We start from the raw sequence: 6007 nt of genomic DNA, 5'->3' as shown, positions 1-6007 counted from the left end.
GCAGACATTGCATGACAAAAATATTGCAATAACGTACTGTTAAACTACTGACTTGAGGCACTCAGTCTCTCTCCTCACTTTATATAGGTCTAGCTGGATTAGAATTTAATATGTAGTACTAAAGAGTTCTGTCAGTCATTCTCCAGTTCATAGGCGCTGACTCTGTGGGTGCTCTGGGGCTCAAGCACCCACCAAAACCCCCCTCCCCCCCAGTGTTCAGCACCCACGAGCCATGGCTGTTTTGGTTTTATGAGATACATGTTAGATCTCTGTTAAAAACTTTGCCCTGAAACTGAGCTTTTTACAAGCTGGTACCAGTAGGTGGAAGAAGCACGTTATGTCGCTGCACAGGAAGGCGGAATTAGACTAATGCACAGTGATTCATGATGAGGTAGTAGACATGAGTAGCGCCAAAGCACCCACTGACAAAAACCAAAGTCGGTGCTCCAGTTCCTCAAAATACTCAGTCCTCCTGAGACTGAACTAGTTCTACAAATTCATCATCTTTTTTTCAGTGCCAAACATGTAAACATTATAAAGGTGCATACAGGCCTGCATCCAAGATCAAGACACACTTAGGTTTGATGACCTACAGGCATATATTAAAAGCATTCCTAGATCTGAAGATATTGTATAGTATTAGCAGATAAGTAAGACAGCGTGGAAGAGAAAGTTACAAAGCGGTGAAGTGACTTGCCTAAGCTCATTGGCAGAGCTGGGGATAGAGTACATGGGTGAAATCATGGCTTAATTGAAAACAGTGGCAAACCTATTTACTTCAGTGGGGCCAGGATTTCACTGTGGCATCTAGTGGCCTACATATTAGACCATGCTACCCAAAAAGTCCACCTCACAACTATGAAGACAAAGCCCTTAACCCAAGGAGTTTATCAACTTAATTTCAGCATAATACAAGAAAGGAACTAACAGCACAGTAGGTCAGGTTTGGGAATGAGGCGCTGATATATTGCCGCAAAAGCTCTGGAGTCTGCTTCTCTCAGCAGATATATAATTTGGAAAATATGCGTCTAAAGGATGAGACATGGACTTGGAAGACCCAAGTGCTATTCCCAGTTCTGCCACGCAGCTACTGATTGACTTGGACAAGTTTCAACATACTTCCCCTTCATTCTTGCTTGTTTAGATAATAAGTATCTGCACAGTAGGTCTCCATTAGTAACTGTGCCCTTTATATTCCAATACAAATAACAAATAAGGACACAAGTTTTTGAAGAAAAATATTCTGCAGCCTATTTTCCAAAACCCTGAACTCCCATTTCCTGGACACCTAGCTAACTTCTATTCACCTCAGTTATACCATAATATCTACGACCATTTTGAAGAATGAGTAGGATTAGTAATGCCATTTTGGGGCTGCCAAGCTTAACTAACTCCTAGAGCAAGAATGGTAGACAACAGCCTCCTGCTGCAAAGGAGGTGTCCAGCTGCACATGCTAAGTGGCATCATCCATACTTGGTAATATCAAGGGTTTTACTGAGGAACATTTGTTCATGTATCATAGAATCATAGAGAAGTAGGACTGGAAGGGACCTCCAGAGGTCATCTAATCAAACTCCCTGCCTGAGGTAGCATCATCCCTGTTCAAATCATCCCATACAAATCATAACTAAACTCTACACAAGATTATCATCAACCCTAACACAACATAGACCTAACACCCTAAACTGCCACAGGTAAAGCAAGGCAGTTAACATTTTGCTTCTATGAAATGTTGTCAAAATATGCTCAAGAGATCTTGGGTAGATCTATGTGGCTTGGATGAGTGAGGCTTCCAGCCTCTAGATGGCTATCTGTATATTCTGGAAACATTAACATTTGTACAGAGCACTTTATGAACACTCAGCACTTGTCACAGGAACCTGGGAAAGCAGGCATTTTTACCTCCCTTTTAAAGTTAGGAGAAGTAATGGCCTGAGAGCCCATGAGCTACTGAACACCTGCAAACTCAGTGGAAGACAACAGGAGTGATGAGAACTCAGAATCCTTCCGGATGTACCAGGAGGTTAAATGAGGAGGCAGAGCAGATTTGCCCCTTATAGACTAACCAAACTCTACTTATCACAAAGTTTCACAGGCTGAAGCTCACTTCCTCAGATGTTATGAAAAGACAAGCACAAAACAAGTGTATAAGGAAGTTAAATGAACCAAAGCCATGAATGGGTCTCTTGTCAGAGCCCAGATTAAAACAGGCCATTAGCCCTAAGGATGGTCCCTTTAAGATATGCTAATCCTTATGTGCTGACAAAGGTAGTTAGCTGGCCTAGTCTGAAGTCACCAGATGTATCTATATAAGCTGTTCTGTAGAAGGACACAATGGATGATCAATGGAAGAGCTGGTTGTGAGGGAATTGGCAGCGCTAGCAAGGCTGGTGTTTTCTCTTTAAGCATCAACCATGAATCCGTAGACTTGTGGGCATCCTGTTGCCATGTAATTGTAGGGGGAAGAGTTTTGATCCAGTATGTAAATAATTAAAGTTGATATTGTTAAGCCTGTGCAGTAACTGTTGCCATCTGCAGGTTCCAGAAGCTGATCTTTTGCACTGCAGTCCCAGCTACCAGTTGGGCATGCACAGCTGATATGATGCATTTGGTGGGACCCTGAAGTGTATGTTCTGGGGTAAAGGTGAGAGATTGCTGTGATTGACAGGTGAATGTATCTAGTGGAAGAGTGAGTTGAGTAAGAAGATTGGATGCTGTTTGATTGGCATTGACAGACCCTTTATCTCAGCTGACTGGTTGGTGAAAATGGAGTGATTGAGGCCTTTAAAATCTGTAGCTTGGAGCTGGTGTGTGTGTGGGAGTTGGTTTGTTAAGATCTGTTCAGATTGGGTGTGTTTGTTCATTAGTGGGTGAGATTTGTGTTTGGCTATGCTGCTGCCTCAGTGAGACTGGCTCAGAAGCCCAATCCCTTGAGTGACTTCCTGCCATCTATAATCAACTTGGACTTTCAGAGCACCTTTTGGATTTGTCATCAGATTGTCCTGCTAACCTATTTGCCACCATTGCATTTGCTGTTACTGGATTGCTGCTCCTACAATCATTTGTTCCTACTTTGGTAAAGTATATTGCTTGTTTGTTGTTGGTTTGTTCTCACCTAGGTTTCATTAATATCCCCCTCATCCCTTTGTTATCCATTTTGCTAATAAATCCTTTCTGTGTTTATACCCGTTAACACTGCTTCCTGGTTATTCCATTATAAACTCAAGTCAGACTAGGAATGCCACTCAACAGCGTCGAAGGTGCTGCTCTGGTAAGTGGCCTGATTCAACCTCCCAGAGAAACCATGCTTATGTGAGGTCATGTTTTGAGGTTTACCTGCCTTAAAATGTGTTCTTGCAATGTTATGACTATGCCAGCCTCAAAGCCCCAGAAACTGGCACCAGAAACAGGGGGGAGTTCCCACTTTTTATACAGAAAAGTCATAGGGTTTAGTGTGACAAGCCAATGGGTCAAAGGGAGAGAACAGGTAAAAAGTTAACATCAACAGCATCTCCATCTTGAATAGAGACCATAAGGGGACCTGCAATTACTCTTTGTTCCAATATTGTGACACCAACAATCACCATCTCTTCCTTTGGACTGCTGTGTCTGGTAGGAGTGGGTGGGACCCTTCCTGAGTGGGACCCTTCCCATTGCACACCTCAGTTCCCCTGCCCTGAATGCCGCCTTCTCTTTGGGCATTCCCCTCCAGAAGTGATCACGGCTGCCACAGTGCAAGCATCCATCACCATTCTCTCGATGAAACCGCTGCCACTGTGGTCCAGGAAGATCTTCCCTTGCATGCCTGCTCTGGGACTGGGTTTCCATAACTTTCTTGAGCTGGTCCAGTTTACCTCAGAGTTCTTTCAATGGCTCTGTCACTGTCTGCAAGGCTGATGACTCCTGGGCTGAGGTGTGTGCTCTTGACTTCGCCTCCAAGGCCCTTGCCATAGTGCTCTGTATATTCAGAACCTCCAATTTTCTCACTACTTCTATTTCAGTGGCTAGCTTTATGGCATCATCCAGGCTATTGGGCTTCCCCAGCCAAAGCTGCACCATCTGCTCCCCACTGATGGCATTTCTGATGAACTGGTCTTGAGCCACCAGGTCCTGCATCTCTGAGCTGACTTGTGGGAAGGCCTTTACAGCTAACTGTCTTAGGGCAATGCCAAACTCTTGCAGTGACTCCGCTGAAGTCTTCTTACGATTAAAGAAAATGGTATGGGTCCAATCAGGTGCTAAAACATAACAGCAGGCCCCTGTAAGATCCCTATAATCCTGTTTGGCTTCATTGCTGAGCCCCACAGTAAGCCTTCCAGGTACTCATCTTCCCTGCTCAAATGTCCACACAACAAACAAGATCTATGCACTCACTGCAGCAGCCTGCCCTGCACCTGATGGCCTGCAACCACCAATTACTGTTTGCCTCACTTGTGTGATAGCCCCCCTGCTCCCTTTAGATCCCACTATTCCCACCAATTTGTGCCAACCCTGCAGCCCCAGCAACCAGCACCAGAAATAAGGGGGAGTTCCTACTTTTTAGACAGTAGACCATAAGAGGCAGGGTCGCAGGCCAGCCAGCCAAAGGGAGGGAATAGGTAAGAGATAAAAGGAGGATCAGTAAGGTGGTAACATATACTTAGTACCTTAAATTTCCCCCACAAAGGTGTCCCCAATCACTCCTTTAGTCCCAGAGTGCTCAAACAGCAGCAGCCCACAACTCCCCCCTGCAAGTCTGAGTCCAGCTCCTTCAGTCCAACTCCTCTAGCCCCCTCAGTCCTGGCTGGCCAAGCCAGGGGGATCCCAAGCCGCACTGTGCACTCCTTCTAGGCAGGGTCTCCCCGATAGGGGTTGCAAACTCGGTAACTTCTCCTGGCTTCGGTGGCACACGCCCCTCCAGCCTGCCCGCCTCCCCTCTGCTTCATGCACAGGGCTCTGGGCAATCATAAAGCGATCCCAAGGATTCGGATTAGAAGAGCTACCTGCTCAGCCCTTACAGCCACAAGGTGCAGTGGGCTCAGCACTACCGCAAACTCCGCCCAGCACATGAAGCCTCCTGGGTCGCCCCCTCCAAGCCATCCCTACGACAATGCACGGATGCCTGCTACACCCTGCCCCGGCGGGTTCTGGGAGTCGTAGTCCCCATTCGCAGAGTCCTCCCAGCTATGTAGGCTGCCCATTGGTCTCGTCAGCTGTCACTCACCGCTTGGCACCAATCCAATCAAAGGAGCCAGAGAGCGAAGGGGCAGAGCCAGGAACTCCGCCAATCGAAGAGCAGACTCAGGAAGTGAGCCAAGAAATTAGAAAAGGCATTTCCTTTTGCTCGTACCCAATGAAAGGGCAGGGGTTTCCGATCGACGGGGGTGAGAACCAATCGAACTGCAACCCTTAGATGCAAGGCTGAGGTGGAGGGCAGGGCCCCGGGTGCCGAGGAGCAGTGGATTGCTTAGAGTTGCTGCGCTGGCCCAGGGAGGACCGGGGTTGCTGCCCTTCAGCCAGGCGTTGATCTGGGGACTGCTTCCCTCCCCACCAGCCTTCCCAGGGCCCAAGGGCTGCCGGTCAATGCCGTCCCTGGGGCCAGGTGCTGGGGCGGGTCGTCCTGGGGCCGCTGACCGGTCTGGTTTCACCCTGATGTCATCATCCCCGTAACCCAGGCCGCTGCTACCTCACATAGTAGCAGCAGCAGACTTTCTTCTCATCTGATTGGTTCCCTCCTCCGTCCATCGGGAAAATCTGCCCTCTTATTGGCTAGCTGCCCAAAAGGAAGCGCCCATTTTTTTTTTTCTTGCCCACTACGTAAGTCTGCCCTCTAATTGGCGGAGCTCCGGGGCCCGCCCGTTTTTCGCTGGCTCTTTGAATGTGATTGGCTTGGAGCCTTGTTTATCGTTACCTTGGCCTCTAACCATTGGCCGCCACCTCGCGGACACGTCGAGCGGGCTCTCCGAGTTGGAGCGGCCAAAGACTGGGGGGCGTGGCTCGGAGTGGGCGTGCCTTATGAATATAAAT

General features: G+C 47.8%; 1 protein-coding gene across 1 annotated transcript in view; it reads right to left on the bottom strand.

Annotated features, from left to right (window-relative positions):
• The window catches only part of JOSD1 (Josephin domain containing 1), a 52084-nt gene extending 46795 nt beyond the window's left edge, over nt 1-5289 (bottom strand). The window contains exon 1 of the mRNA XM_019515190.1: nt 4648-5289. The gene's annotated coding sequence lies outside the window, so the exon portion shown is untranslated. The remainder of the gene's footprint in view (nt 1-4647) is intronic.
• Between the last annotated feature and the right edge of the window lie 718 nt (nt 5290-6007).

The sequence above is a fragment of the Gavialis gangeticus genome, unplaced genomic scaffold, assembly GCF_001723915.1.
Source record: "Gavialis gangeticus isolate Ggan-Ray unplaced genomic scaffold, GavGan_comp1, whole genome shotgun sequence".
Taxonomy (NCBI): domain Eukaryota; kingdom Metazoa; phylum Chordata; order Crocodylia; family Gavialidae; genus Gavialis; species Gavialis gangeticus.
Note: the sequence above shows the minus strand (reverse complement) of the source record. Positions and strands in the feature narration are given on the sequence as shown.